Source organism: Leiobunum rupestre, chromosome 1 (genome assembly GCF_980474605.1).
Source record: "Leiobunum rupestre chromosome 1, qqLeiRupe1.1.hap1, whole genome shotgun sequence".
Classification (NCBI taxonomy): Eukaryota; Metazoa; Arthropoda; class Arachnida; order Opiliones; family Sclerosomatidae; genus Leiobunum; species Leiobunum rupestre.
This window is the reverse complement of record NC_143384.1, coordinates 73568376-73582973: the sequence shown is the minus strand read 5'-3', so window position 1 is coordinate 73582973 and position 14598 is coordinate 73568376. Positions and strand designations below refer to the sequence as shown.

The window sequence follows — 14598 nt, the reverse complement described above, 5'->3', positions numbered from 1 at the left end:
ATCGTTTCAAACAATCGTAATTTGGCTTCACCAACTTGTAAATTTTTCAAGCTCGAATTTTCACTGATAAATATTTTGTTTTTCGTCGAGTGAACAATTTTTAAGGGTTTTCGATGACGGCCTACAACTTTATAATAGAAATTTTTTATCTCGCACCTAGTGGTCGAAAAATAATTTTTCAAAATTGGTGAAAAACATTACCGAAAACGCTCAAATTTCTCAAACTGATGTCCCCCGGTATAGAGAATTGACCTTCCAAATTTGAAATCGGTACTATAAATAGTTTTTGAAAAAAAACACTTTTCCGAGCAAAAAAAAGACCCTGTATATATACATATGAGGATATTAAAATGATGATTTTGTTTGAAATTTTCAGTTTCTGCTAATCAAACGCAAATCATCTGCTTAGTTTTATTTATTATTTATGAACTTACAGCATATCATCTGCTTAGTGGACTAAAATCCGACTATCAGTGACGGCTTTGATGCAAAGGCAGTCTCGGAAAATGCCTAGGGCTTAGCGCTTATAGGGGCCTTGCCAAGCCGATCAACATGTCAAGTTGAAATTAATATTTATAGATGGCTTAGTTTCCAGTATGATTTATCGAAAATTAATCCAGACATGATCAAAATTGAACCGATTAAATGGAGATAAAATACCAATTAAATTAATTTTTGCCAAAAAATTGTATTAACACTTGCGCGTAACTTCATCAAATCTTATTGGATTACAATATTTTGGATAAAATATTTAACAAATCGCACTGGATCCAAATATTTTGATTCCAAATTTGCTAAATCTCTGTGGATTAAAACTATTTTGGATCAAAGTTTGATCCACAAATATTTTATCCTTTCCAGATTAGTTTGGGTTCAATATCAATCCCATGTCCAAAATTTTATGAAGTCATTGTAGTAAAGGAATATATATTAGGAACTACAACCTTATGGCCTGGCTTTTTTAGAACTTTCCATATTTACCTAGGACCTCGCTACCCATAAAGCCGCTATACTTTCGCCTCGCAGCAAGAGGAGCCGGGTTCGGTCCCAACTTGTGGCACTGGGTGAAAACTCGGAGCAACTCCTTCCGCGTTGAGTTTGCAAGTTCTCTCCCCACTGGTTTAAGGGGTTTCCCCCGAGATCTTCGGTTTCCCCTTCTATAAAAACTTGTTGAGGTTAACGGTAATAGTGAGTGTAGGGAGCTGTTGACTCGCGTGGCGTGAAGGGCTTGCCACTAACCTCCTACGTATTGTAACCCGGACAACCTGAATTAATAGCTTTAAAAGTCGCTAGATGACTTGGGCCTAAGGTGGTGCCTTGGGTATTAGCCTAGCTGATTATAATATTATATATTATATATTATGAACTTCACGTTTGTAATTTGAAAGGCCCTAACTGAACCGATATAAACAATTTAAAAATAGTTTCTAATGAAAAATATCAATTAAATCAATTTCACATCGTCCGTACGAATTTATTTTATCACTAATTAAATATGTAAAAAAAACAAAGGTTATTCAAATTACAGAAAACGTAAAAAAAATGTAAAATAAATTTTCGAAGGATGACAAAAGCTAAGGGTAAAAGATGGAAAAAGAAAGAAACTAGGACTTGGTCTACTCAAATTTCTTCTCCGAAAAAGCAGTCGATTCAGCCGTTTTCGAATAAAGTGGAAAAATAAACTTTTTCCATTTTTGGTTTCGAGATGTACGAAAGCGTTCTTCCCGAGGGGAAAAACCCAAAAAAAATCACAGTCATTCATTAAAAAGAATGTCGAAACCGCCTTGGAAATTCCCAGGGTTGGCAAGTTTTAAACAAAATGTTTAAAACAAGGGTTTAAAACACGTTTAAAACAAATATTTTAAACAAACACCAATTTGTTTTAAACGTTTTAAACTATCTGTTTAAAACATGTTTTTTATGAGGTAAAGTTTCATTGTTTTTTTGTAATATTTTGGTTATTCAATATGAGGGAAAAGGTAGAAAAAACCATTCCAAGGCTCTAAGAAAGGTAAATTGTATTGATAACGGCTAGTTGGATTTTAAGATTATCTGAAAAGAGCGACTGAAAGGGCTCGATATGATTTCATAAATTTCCTACCAGTGCAAAAATCCTACGAACGCATTGAATTTTGTCTTTTTGTTTAAATAGAATGTATATAGCGGCCAATATATACATCTACTTGGGACCCTACCTATGCACGAGATAAGAAACACGGTCGGTCTGGACAGATCGGGTTAATACCAACTAGGCAGCACTCCTAGATAAAAATTAAGGGATTCGGTCGATTTTTTTGAAATTTTATGAAGTGATGGAAGTTTTAAGATTATAGAGGTATCTAAGTTCTTATTTTTTATAAAATTGTTTATTTGTGATAATTTATGACTGCAGACGTGCACATTTCAGTAAACCAAAACTAAAAACCATGTGTGGATAACTAGCTATTTCCCTTTCTTAGTACTTTGCGACCGAAAATTCCAGGATGATAGCTATATTGAAAACTCTACTACAGGTTAGGTAGTATTTGCGTGGGGCATCGAAAACCCTTAGGCCGTCATGGCCCGTCAATGGTTGGTCGAAATTCTTGTCTAGTTTAAATAAGCGTGTACTCTTTAGATCTTCGCCCTGTGAGTTTATTTATAATACCATAAGTGGCATAATTACCCTAAGTGTGCCAATAGGAGCCTTTCCCACAGAAAATCTTCAATTAGAGCTGGTTCTAAAAAGACCAAAGAAACGTAGGACTCGCAAATTTCGTCACTGGAAAACATGACGTCATTTACGTCACTTTCGTTAAACAAGGTATCATTGAAAAAATCATCTTATTGATACACTTAGGGTAATTAGGCCACTTATGATAATACGTTTAATGATACGTAATATTTCTTTAAATGAGTTTACTCGTGAGTCTGATTCATAAGTATAATGAATAGTTTAAAACGTGTTTTAAACATAGTTTTTTATTGTTTATTATGTGTTTTTTATTGTTTGATTTAAAAACAGTTAAAAACAATGAATCTTGTTTAAAACAATAAAAAACATTGTTTTTGTTCTTTTTGAAAAAAACAAGGATTTTGCCAACCCTGGAAATTCCGGAGTTTTTCCCAGATAAATTTATAGGCGACGAATTGAAATACCATAGTTTTCACGAGGCGTGAAAACGGGCTTAAATCTCACACCCGGTTTGCAAGCTACATATGCTTACTTCAGAAGCGATCATGTTTCTTAGGGAGAAGTATCCCGAATATGAAAGATGGCCCAAATTTATAATTTCAAAGAGCGACATTTTGAAGGTCCAGATGGCCATTTTGAAGTATGAAATAGCCATTTTCAAGTTTTAAATATCCATTTTCAAGGTTGAAATATCGATTTTCAAGGTTGAAATATCGATTTTCAAGGTTAATATATCCATTTCAAGGTTGAAATATCAATTTTCAAGGTTGAAATAGCCATGGCCAGGGTCTAGGTAGACACGTTCAAGGTCGAAATTGCCATTTTCAAGGTCAAGATAGCCATTTTTAAAGTCAAAATCGCCATTTTCAAGTTTGAGATAGCCATTTTCAATATAAATATAGCTATTTTCAAGGTTTATATACCTATATATTGAGGGTTGAGATATCGTTTTTAAAAGTTGAAATCGCCATTTTCAAGGTCATGATAGCTATTTTCAAGGGTGGAGGAGTGGTTAGCACTTTCGCCTCGCAGCAAGAGGAGCCGGGTTCGACCCCAATTTGTGGCACTGGGTGAAAACTCGGATCAACTCCTTCGGCGTTGAGTTTGCAAGTTCTCTCCCCACTGGTTTAAGGGGTTTCCTCTTCCATAAAAACTTGTTGAGGTTAACGGTAATATATTGAGTGTAGGGAGCTGTCCCTATCTAGTGGTGTGATGGGGTCACTGGAGCCTGTGGGGGGCTCCATACCCGGCTCTCAAGGTCATGTGATCGGGGCGCTGGGTCACTGGAACCTCATGGGTGTTCCACACTCGTCATTCTGTGACCTACTAAGGAGGGTAGTTTGCGGTGGAAGAGGAAGCCACTCTAGTCCTCAGCTGCGCGAGGGTGGGTCTCGGGCAGCCCATGGTGTCGCCTTTTGTTGGGCCGTGATGAGGGCGTTTGTTTGCTATATGTGAGGCGGTCAAAATGGCTGTCTCACTGGCCGAACGTTGTTTCGCAAAGCGCACTTTTGTCCAGGGCTGGTTGTTTAAGGTGGCCGCTGTAGTGCTTAAGGCGGAGCAGCGGGGTACAAATACATATACTTATGTAGGGAGCTGTTGGCTCGCGTGGCACGAAGGGCTTGCCACCACCCTCCTACGCATTGTAACCCGGCCACATGAATTAATGGCTTTAAAAGTCGCTTGATGACTTAGGCCTATAAGGTGGTGCCTTGGGTATTAGCCTAACTGATTATTATAATTATTATTATGATTCCATTTTCAAGTTTGAGATAGCCATTTTCAAAGTCGAAATCACCCTTTTCAATATCAATATAGCCATTTTCAAGGTTGATATAGCCATTTTCAAAGTCAAGTTCAGTAACATTCAACAAATTCAACGTTGGACGATTTAGAACCCGTTTTCTTACAGAAAGATTTTTTCTATTTCCAGTTTCTAACCCATTGGCAACAAATCAACCGGCTCGTCGACCAGGCTTATTTGAATAAAAATCAAAGGTTTTTGAAATCGTTTAGTAACTCTTGATTGTTTCTAGTCTGATGGATCTTACTGAACGTATCCAAGATCGCCAATAAAAATATAAGAACATTTTTGTCCATTGGTGTTGTAAACTTGACTAAAACCATTTTTGCAAATCATGGGTTTAAGTCAAGAAATATATCAAGATCAATATATTTTACAGGTTTTGGCATATCTTCGAGATTTGAAGGTCGATATCACTCTTTTGAAGGTCAAGTTCACTATTTTTAAGGTCAAGTTCACCATTTTGAAGGTCAAGTTCATCATTTTGAAGGGCGATATCACCATTCGATATCACCATTTTGAAGGTCAAGTTCACCATTTTGAAGGTTGATATCACCATTTTGAAGGTTGATATCAGCATTTTGAAGGTCGATATCACCATTTTGAAGGTTGATATCAGCATTTTGAAGGTCAAATTCACCATTTTCAAGGTCGAAATAGCCGGGTTTATAGTAAGTATTTCTTACCATAATGTTTTAATAAATTTTCGATATAAATAAGAAGGTCAAGATCGTCATTTTAAAGGTCGGAATGGTTATTAACTACATATTCCCCATTTGGACATTGCTGAGTTAATATTATGGGTTTGAACCATGTAACTTGGCAGGCTAATACTGATTTTTAAAAATACCTTTGTAAAATGCATCATACAGTAACTTTCTAACACTATTACTATTTTGTTTATAAATATCCGTTGGTAATGTAATTTTCAGGATGATAAAATACGCGAAAAAGTAGATTAGTCCATAATTAAAAGGGATAATATAGCTAAATCCTAAACAAATTTGAAGAAATTAAAAAACTTACTACTAACTCGTACCCAATAGGTCTTCGAGCAAAAAACGCAAAACTCGGATCAAATAGATCTTCGAGTAATAAACTAAATTAAAATTAAATGTAATTTTCAAATTATTAGGCGGATTAACACTCGAAATAAATCTTTATCCGTGATGCGCTATTTGCTTCCGCAGTTTGACGTTAAATTAGAGCCTGCCAAATATGTGTTTTTTTTTAATAATAATAATCAGCTAGGCTAATACCCTTGGCACCACCTTAGGCCCAAGTCATCTAGCGACTTATTATGCCTTTAAACAGGTGGCCGGGTTACATTGCGTAGGAGGGTGGTAGCAAGCCCTACACGCCACGTGAGCCAACAGCTCCTTACACTCACTATTACCGTTAAAGACCGAGAACAGACCGAATTTCCACCCCTCTTATCCTGTACTTAATATGTGTTTCTATAAAATAAATCAATAAAAAAATTAAATGTATAAAATGTTTTCCCCCGCGTCACGAGCTTAAGCTTTTTAGTGCTTTATTGGCACGCGCGTTTCGCACGTCGACTTCAAATACCAAAATCTTTATCGACTCGAGCGCGCGCTCTCCATCTTCAATAACTTTAGCTAGTGACGTAGAAAAACATTTACGCGTGACCTCACGTATTTTATAGAAACACCTATTTTTTGACGAGTGATAACTGATTGATATCTCTGACAGCTTGAGTGACCGGCTGGGCAATTCCATGTATTGTAGCTTACCCCTTTTTTGATGCTCATTGTATATTTTTTTTTATTTTTTTTTTAAAATAGAGCTAATACCCAAGGCACCACCTTCGACCACATAAGCAATGTTGCTTGTGCGTAATCAAGTAACAGGTGGCCGGGTTACAATGCGTAGGAGGGTGGTGGCAAGCCCTGTAAGCCACGCGAGCCAACAATAACTATTACCGTTAATCTTAACAAGTTTTTATGGAATGGGAAACCGAAGATCTCGGGGGAAAACCCCTTAAACTAGTGGGGAGAGAACTTACAAACTCTACGCAGAAGGAGTGGTTCCGGATTTTCACCCAGTGCCACAAGCTGGGATCGAACCCGGCTCCTCTTGCTGCGAGGTGAAAGTGCTAACCACTCCGCCACCCCACCTATTTAAAAACAGTCAGAGCCGTTTAGTTTTCTCGTGAGTAATATATGAGGTACTTCTGTTATTATTTAGAGAGGTGAAACTTTTTACCGGAAGCGCGTATATAATCCAATTTAATGAAAATTAAATATCATAAATTTTTAACACCGGAATCACAATGGAATTTTATAAAAGCGACTAAAATTGGAACTGTAATGAAATTTTAAAAAATAAAATAAGTTGATTTCGCCTAGTTTCACAAATAATGAAAAAAAGCTAATGATACGATAATTAAAAACTAATTAAGGGATGTAAAAATTAAAAATTCCTTGGCCTATAGTTATTAAACCTTAAACAAATCATCTTAATGTAAAATACGCTAATGCGTTAATCTTTAAATTTATCTCACCCAGAAATCGAATTTCAAACTGTATCTGAGACATTATCCCAAGTAACCGATCTGAACTGATTTGCTGTAATTAATATCACAAGATTCAGTTTGCTGAACAGTTATTTCATTTATACGTTTTAGAGCTCGGCGAAACAGATAAATTAACCGCTAAAGTTTTGATTAACCATAAAAATTACGATTAACTGTTTATCCATGGATATTAAACACGGCTATACACCAATTTAACATGTAAAATGATCGGTTTTTTTTCGGAGAATTTTCGTTTGTGGATAAAAATAAATTAAGTTATTATTTCTTATCCAAACGCCGAGCTCTAATACGTTTATTAGTTATTATCTTGAGAAAATCCAATTAAAATAAACTAATTAAAATATTATTTTCATCGGCGATATACAAAAAAATATAATTGTGAGGCATCTGAAATCAGGTCATCATCTGTCTGTCCTAACAATCGTAATAACGCAACTGTTATCTGAGAATCCGAGCACTAGAATAAACACATTAAATATACGTAGCTTTATGACACGCAGACTGTTTACCTTACACGTCCGCCCTACGCGTTTTAAATCGCGAACTTAACCTTTGTACAAATTAACTGAATAATTTAAAAACCGTTCTGAGAAAGTAAAATAATAATTGATAAAAATTATCTCAAATCGTTGATACGACAAGGCGACTAAAATAGGATAAATGAATAAAAGAAACGCCCCCTGGTAGTCGGTTGAACAATTAGTTATGAAAATAATCCACGTCGGCGACAGTAGAAATGAGGGGGACTTCAAATTTCATTAGATCATCTCCCACGCTTTCGAAGTGGGCCAAGCCCAAACCCGAATTTAAACGGGGGAAGAACCTCGACCACTTTCAACCAATAGACGCTCTCGTACGCCCGTGACGTCACCAATGAACCGTCCAACGGGAGATGCCGGCGATTAAGTTTGGTAGAAAATCCCCAGTTCTTGAAGGGGTGTGGATTAGGACCGCCAAATTGGTCTTTGCGGAGGTGGTCAAACCGGGCCAGCCTTCACCCCTCCAACACACCCACACCACAGCGCGCGCCGTACTTTGCAAAGTTCGCCGGACAAAAAAAGAGATAGCAGCGTACGTACGTATAAGAGGAAGGCACGACGAAGAACGCTGGCTTTTAGAGGGATCGACAGAGGCAAGAGAGATTTCACTCCGCAACTAGTCATCGCAGCGCGAACATCGTCCCAAAGATTCACATCGCTGAGAGGTGTCCCACGTACTGACAGTCGTACAAAACTGAAAGCAGATTAACTACGACCAGCTGACCCGAAAGATCAGGTAAGAGAATATAAATTAAAAATTAAAAATAAACGCGTTAAATTCGGATAAATAGGATATTACGAATACTATTAAAATTAAAGTACTTTTTTTAAAGAAAGGTAAATGGTAACTGATTTCAGTATGGGTTCGTTAATATGTAAGATTTTTCTCACGCGAATGGGAATTGTTGATTTTATAAAATGTCTCTACGCTTGCTCAACTTGTTGAAATGTCGCCCTGGAATAGTTCAGCCAATGCCTAAGAATGAGTTCATAAACTCTTTAGTGGGAGAGAAAACGGATCCACAGCTGAAGCGGGGAGGCAACATTTCAACAAGATGGCCAAGGTTATTTTATAAAAAGAACTATATGCTAATTGAAATCGATCAAACATTTGGCCATCTATTGCCGCGAGATTTTTCGTTTCAATGCAAATGAACATTAATGGCCTTAAGCATCTTTCGTGTACATTCCAATCTAAGGTTCTTTCGTGCAAATTGTTATCGAAGGTATTTTCTTGCAAAAGCAAATTGCTATCGAAGGATGTTTTAGCGCAAATGCAAATTGATATCGAAGGTTTATTTCGTGCAAATTCAAATTTCTATCAAAGGATGTTTTCGGGTAAATGCAAATTGCTATCGAAGGTTATTTTCGTGCAAATGCAAATTTATATCGAAGGTTTTTTAGCGCAAATGAAAATACTCATCAATTTCTTTCGTGCAAATACAAATTGTAATCGTAGTTTATTTTCTTGCATATGCAAATTGATATCGAAAGTTTATTTTGTGCAAATGCAAATTTCTATCAAAGGATGTTTTCGTGCAAATGCAAATTTCAATCGAAGGTTGTTTTCGGGAAAATGCAAATTGCTATCGAACGGGCTTGGATGCAGTATGCTTTGGAAACGAAAATGCTAATGACTTTCGATGTCCAAATTTGTTTTTGCCAAAACCCAAATGCTCATCGATGTTTGTAAACTTCTTTCGTGAAAACGCAAATGCCCATTTTCGATTATGATTCTTTTTTTTAAATACAAATTCCAACCCGTATTCTTAATTAATATTTTTTGTTAACTTTATTTTGATGAAATTAAAAGGAAAAACTTTTGAGAATCTGAGTCATATGGCCCAATATACCAAATCAAACTTGATACAAGAACTTGAACGAAATTATATCATTCAATGAATGTTTTCGAGAGAAAAGGACTAAGAATAGTTAGCATGAAATATCAAATATCAGGAAGTAATTGTTATAAAGCAAGTACAAAAGGGGGAAATTGAACTTTTTATCATAATAAACCACAAGGCTAATACCCACTGTACCACTAAGAATGAATTTATTTGGACAATCCCACACAGCATGCTCAAAAAGCAAGCTCCACCATGAAGCTGGCGAATCGTCATTTTCCTGCAGTATAAATTCTGGTTCCCAAAAGGTGTTCCATGGAACCCTGGGGTTCAGTGGAAGACTCACAGGGGTTCCGAAAATTCGCAGCGAGGCCATTTTTGTTTGTGCCCAGAACTTTTAAGATGGGTAAAAAAAAATAGTTGGGGTTCATCACAAAAAAAATTAGGAACCACTGCCTTAGACCATAGTTAGCTAGCTCCTTTTAAAGCCTTGAATTCAGTGGCTTGGTTACAACGCGTATAAGATTGGTCTGCTTACGAACCCAACTAAAACATCTCGAACCAAAATTAATATGTACAATTGAAAAACCAAATTTAAGTTTATAATGATGATAAAATACGCGAAAAAGTAGATTAGTCCATAATTAAAAGGGATAATATAGCTAAACCCTAAACAAATTCGAAGAAATTAAAAAACTTACTAATAACTCGTACAAATAGGTCTTCGAGCAAACCAAAAGACGCGAATCTCGGATCAAACAGATTTTCGAGTAATAAACTACATAAAAACTAAATAAAATAGCCAGAAATTCCAACGGTAGACCGGTTCGGTTCTATTTGAAACTCATCAGTACCGTGCGGGAAATCTGGCTGGCCACTGTTATATCGAAAAGAGAAACTAAGCCTAAGCATTAAAAATTTCAAAACGCGTTGCGTAGCAACGGAAAGCCGAAAAGGGGGAGTGTGGTGGAGAATAGTATATACGATAAGTTATAAACTTAACTTTAAGTTTATAAGGTCACTGACCTGGAGATTGAATTCCGAAAAAAAGAACCATACCTAAGGTAATGGTAAGTAATTAAATATAAATTAAAATATTGGTTATGATTGGGAAAGGCGCTAATTTCATCCCGGGCTAAAAACGAAACGGCTTTCAACGCAGACACCTCGTTTTTCAAAGCGTCACTTCAACGTAGCGGCGGATCCTTGGGTTTAATCCCGGGGGAGAGCAGGGACTCCGGGATCAATTAAGGGCCGTTCAAGGGCCGTTCCCTCAAAACATACACGGCCCGCGAATGTCTAACGCTAGCGGCGACTGTAACACGCTCTCGATAAATCATGGCCCGAGAATTGGCAGAAATCAGCAAATCGAAGAACTGTTAAACCCTGCACAAAATAATATGTTCAGCCCCAAATTTTCATTACCTCAATTGAACCCTTGAAACCAAGAAAAAATCGCGCCAGTTACGAGTGTGCGCAATATTTGTTGACGTCGAATAACTCAATCGAATAACTGTTCAAATACTGACACGAGAGAGCAATATCAAGTTAAGTCGAGATACGTGATTTTTGAAAGAAGTTTTGCTTAATGGAGAGGTTAGGTCACCGTCTGGAAAACGTGTACAGTATAAATAGTAGGAGTTTAGATTGTACAGATTAAAGCTACGTCTACACTCCTACCAGTTCAACTGTATACGTTTTCAAAGGCTGCCTTAACCTCTCCATTAAGCAAAGCTTCTTTCAAAAATCACGTATCTCGATTTTACTTGATAACCTATCTATTACGTAATGTTGCTGTAACCTAGGAGCAACAAACACAAGGAGAACGCAGCTAGCCTTTAAACACTCTAAGGTAGTGTTGTGTACGAATTTCATTGGACGAGCGTCATGAGCCTTTACGCTGCACGTTTTACGGGCGGGGGGGGGGGGAAGACAATTTCCGAATTTTCCCCTTCCGACGGCAGCAGGCGCTAAAGCGTCTAGCCAATGAAAAACGTACGCAAGAAAATGCACGACTTTTGACGGATTGCGTTCTCCTTGTGTGGGGTGTTGGGATTGTTGCACCTAGCTGTAACCTTCTTTTTAGTATCAGTATTTAGCGTTTTTTATAAAGTAACGTGGCCTTCTTGTTTAAACGTGGCTCTGACGTCACAGTCTCTTACTTTTACAAGTCTACGAGCGCGCGCTACAGTCGCCAGAGGAATATATAGCTTTTTCCAGCGCGCTTGAAAATCGCCCGTGCGAAAATAATATACTAATAAAGCTGGGTCTTGTGACAAGTTGGGCAAGACCAGTTTTTATTTTATAAAATCAACTACACGTAATAGATCTAAAACTAAAGACAGGTTTTTATCAAAATGTGTTTTTTTACTTGCTTGGCTTTTCCACTCAGGTTACAATATATAAATCGGTTAATCGAAGATAGCTTGAAACGTTCACGAAATGTTTTTTTTTAATATAGAATAATCGAATATTCGAATTTTCGAGTAATATAATAATCGAATATTCGAATTATCGAGTAATATAATAATCGAATATTCGAATTATCGAGTAATATAATAATCGAATATTCGAATTATTGAGTAATATAATAATCGAATATTCGAATTATCGAGTAATATAATAATCGAATATTCGAATTATCGAGTAATATAATAATCGAATATTCGAATTATCGAGTAATATAATAATCGAATATTCGAGTACTCGAAACCGTTTTGCCATTTTCTTTAAAAAAATTCAAACAATATGACTTAATAGTAGTAATACAGTTCTCTAAAATTACAGCAAGTTTTAGTTTGTAGCAAAAATTGTCTTTATTTTTTATTTATTTAAAAAATCGTGATTAAATCATCAGCTAGGCTAATACCCAAGGCACCACCTTAGGCCTAAGTCATCATGCGACTTTTGAAGCCATTAGTTCAGGTGGCCGGGTAGGAGGGTGGTGACAAGCCCTGCATTCCACGCCTTTGCTGTATTGATTTGTGGTTTTGACGTTATAATTAACGCATTTTCTTCAAGACAGAAACGCAAAATATATGATTTGTTATAAAAATTTATAATCTGATCATTTGATCGGTAAACTGAGCCAGTCCTTTAACTCCGAAAAAGGCGATAAAATAATTCGAAGTTTTTCCAAGTATTATAAAGAAAAATCAAAAAAACTTTATTTTCGACTATCATTAGACGGTGTTTTATGATCCGTAGAAAAATCGCTTACGATTTCATGAAAATGAATAAAAACAATTCGATCTATCCATTTTCTCTTAATGTTTCAAACTTCGCCCACGATTCAAGATCAATTTGGAAACTGTCGCCATACGCGTCGAGGAAAAAAATTGGAAGCTAGTAAAAATTGGGGAAACAGCGTTTTGCAATGAAATTAATTAACGCACTAGAATAACACGAAAAGACGGGGAAATTAAATCAGACGAACAAAAAATAAAACGTCGACTGCTTGCGGGAAAAATTGAAAATTAATTAGTTGAAACTTGTAAGGTTCCCCCGCAGGATAGCTTCCCCGCCGTTGTTTTTATACTTTTGAAATGTTTCCAATAAATGGACATTTAATTAACGTATAACACCATCCTCAAAACTTTATTTAAAAGCTAATCGTCTCTCCGACTGAGACATCTGGCATGTTTATTAAAAATTATTGGAACTTGGTAATCTCGAACTAAGTTAACCAACGCAGTTCCCGAACCAAAATTTTTGCAAAATATTGAAATTTACATAACGTGTTCTTCAATGCCGTTTTGGTTTTTTTAATAAAATGTTTTTCAGATCAATTTTTTATTAATTCTTTAATTACTTAAAATAAAATCTAATTGACAAACTAACTTAAAATCACGTAATTGGTCAAATTTTAAATCCATATTTTTTATGAGAATGGCGTAAAATGAATGGATTGAGTTTGTTTTATTTTGTGAAATTGTTAAAAGTTTAAAATATGTTTGAAGATAACATTTCTTAATTATTCGATTAAAAATATTTAATATTCACGTTTTAAGTTACACTTTAACCATCATTCTCGTTACTTATATATTATATTTTTATATTATTTTACAGTCAGCACATACCATCTCTTATTTTTTAATTTGATTACTAAGCGGCTGAGTTATAACTCGCCTCTGGTTAGAGCCTATTTATTTGATCCTTACACAAAACAGCGCGATGTAGAAGGAGTACTTACCCCGACTGGTGGTGGAAAATATTACTAAACATTCACGTGGTTTCCCCTTAAGAACGACTCTATTAATGGCCAAGGCTTCCTTCGAAATATTTAAATTTAATATTTACGAACACATCCTTTTTATTCAACAAAACTAAATGAATATAATAATTTCGTCCACCTTTATTAATTCTAAATTAACGTATTTTGTTGCGGAAGAAGTATTGCTTCGTCGGTTAAGGACTTAAGGCGCGAAATCTCGACAACGTTTATTGGAATTCGTGAAGGAAAATGCGATGCATTTTTCCAACTCCAGTCGAAAACTATGCTCACCCACAAAGTTGGACAAAAAAGTTGGCTCTTTTGAATAGGCATTTAGACGTCAACCGTCGAAGGTAACTACAACTCGTCGTTGTTACCAAAATATATGTACTACTTTGGTAGCTAATAAGCCGGTCCAATTAAGGCCTATAGAGTACGAGCGCAGCGCCTCTAGGATGAAAAGTTATGAAACTAGCTTTTAAATAAACCTTGAAACTTATTTCAATTTTCAAGTCATATTAATAATTCACTGATGACAAAATTCGCGAAAAGTATTAATATCGTTCCGAATTACAACCTACTTCCTAGAATCTCATTTTGCTTTCTAATACGCGCGTTGACAACGCAAACTTTACCTAGACGAGTAGCTGTTCGATTATCTACATGGCGCGTTAAAAATATTATTTTTGAATGTTATAAAGCGATAAACGATTTTTCAAGACGATTTTATATTACATTTCAGTTCATATAAACGGGAAACATAGTCAGTGGAATATTTCTTATATCATTTGGTAGGTTAATTAACGTTAAATTATCACCAACTTTACATTAATTTCAATGGAAGTGGGTAAAAACTTTTAACCAAGTTACGCGTGATCTCACCGCGAGAGGCGCTGCGTGTCTTTTTCGTTTGAAACCAACAAAGCGTATTGGGCACCATTTTTGCCAAACTTTGTTGTTGAGCGCA

At 36.0% G+C, this 14598-nt stretch overlaps 1 protein-coding gene across 3 annotated transcripts in view; it reads left to right on the top strand.

The window, feature by feature from the left end:
• Positions 1-8118: 8118 nt before the first annotated feature.
• LOC149966352 (uncharacterized) overlaps positions 8119-14598 on the top strand; it is a 35941-nt gene continuing 29461 nt past the window's right edge. Inside the window, exons 1-2 of one of the 3 annotated variants that reach the window (XM_090153254.1) lie at positions 8119-8239; positions 8276-8310. The gene's annotated coding sequence lies outside the window, so the exon portion shown is untranslated. Of the gene's footprint in view, positions 8311-14598 lie in introns of all 3 variants that reach the window. The other 2 variants (XM_090153246.1, XM_090153262.1) reach the window with 2 other exon arrangements.